This window comes from Notamacropus eugenii, chromosome 6 (assembly GCF_028372415.1).
Source record: "Notamacropus eugenii isolate mMacEug1 chromosome 6, mMacEug1.pri_v2, whole genome shotgun sequence".
Classification (NCBI taxonomy): Eukaryota; Metazoa; Chordata; class Mammalia; order Diprotodontia; family Macropodidae; genus Notamacropus; species Notamacropus eugenii.
Genome location: NC_092877.1, coordinates 87,650,713 through 87,652,186, shown reverse-complemented (window position 1 = coordinate 87,652,186; position 1,474 = coordinate 87,650,713). Strand labels below are relative to the sequence as shown.

General features: G+C 40.2%; 1 pseudogene; it reads left to right on the top strand.

Moving 5' to 3' along the window:
- Positions 1-479: 479 nt before the first annotated feature.
- Positions 480-994, top strand: LOC140510465 (large ribosomal subunit protein uL16-like; annotated as a pseudogene).
- The last annotated feature ends 480 nt before the right edge of the window (positions 995-1,474 follow it).

Here is a 1,474-nt window from a genome sequence, read left to right as displayed (position 1 = left end):
CCTATTGTCATTGTAACCATGAGTTCCTGGAACTAGTAAACTCCCTTCCCTCTATGGGGAGAAAGAGGAAGAGAGGAAAAGAAATAGAGAGAGTAGAGAGGGAATGGTAGAGGGGAAAGAAAAAGTGAAGAGGAAGAACAGGAGATAGATGACAGGAACAAATAGAAGAAGGACAGGAGGGAGGGAAGGAGAGAGGGAGGGAGGGATAGAGAGTCAGAGAGAGAGAGAGAATACAAAGACTGGGGACTGGTAAGTTTCCAGAACTAGCCCAGAGGGAGAGAATATTCCATTTTTCCCTTTCCCTGCTGCAAGACAGTCCCTGCTGGTGCAGGTGCCATGGGCCATCATTCTGCCATAACTGTAAAAATAAGCTATATCTGAAGTCCCTTTTCTGTAGGTGACTTCCTGATGCCAAGATAAGAATCTTCAATATTGGTAGGAAGGAAGTGAAAGTGGATAAAATTCCATTGTGTGGTCACATGGTGTCACATGAATACGAACAGCTGTCATCAGAAGCCTTAGAAGCCATTCAGATCAGTGCCAACAAGGACATGGTGAAGAGTTGTGGCAAGGATTACTTTCATATTCATGTGCAGCTATATCCTTTCCACGTCATCAAGAAGAAGTTGTCATGTGCTGGGGAGGATAGATTCCAGATTGGCATGTGGGGAAACTTTGGGAAACCCTAGGGCATTGTAGCCAGTGTACACATTGGTCAAATTATCATGTTGATTTTAACTAAGGTCCAGAATAAAGCACATGTGATTGAAGCTTTGCGTAGAGCCAAGTTCAAGTACTCTGGCCACCAGTAGATCCACATCTCCAAGAAATGAGGTTTCACCAAGTTCAATGCTGATGAATTTGATGGAATGAAAGCTGAGAAGTGACTTATTCCTGATTACTATGGGGTTAAGTACATCTGCACCAGGGACCCCTTGGGTAAATGGCGGACACTTTACTAGTGAGGTGTGTATGCTGTGACAACTACCTTTTTGAAAGCATAAATAAACTACATTCTGCTAAATAAACAAAAAAGAATATTTCATTTGTACCCCTTTCCTGGAGTACCTAGAGAGATTCAAGTTGAAATGGAATGTTTTTGCTCACTTCAGAGACCAATAGCATTTACTCCATAAATGGATAAACACTATTGGCCTATAAGATTACATTTTTCCTATACTCTACCAGAGGAGATGAGATGTGACACAAATACGTGTAAAATAAAATATTAGTAATGCTTAGGAGAAGTAAAACTGTTTTAGGGAAAAGCCAAGAATACTTTCAAGGAAAAATCCAAGGAATTTAGTAATAACTGTAGAGAATGCATGGAATTTCATGGAGGAACTGGCACTGGAATATTGGAGCTAGATTTTAAAGCATGGGTAGAATCACAAGCAAGTAACATAAGCATATAGAGCATATAAATGAAAATTGCATGAAATAAGGTCTAAATATACATTGAAGCTACAATTTG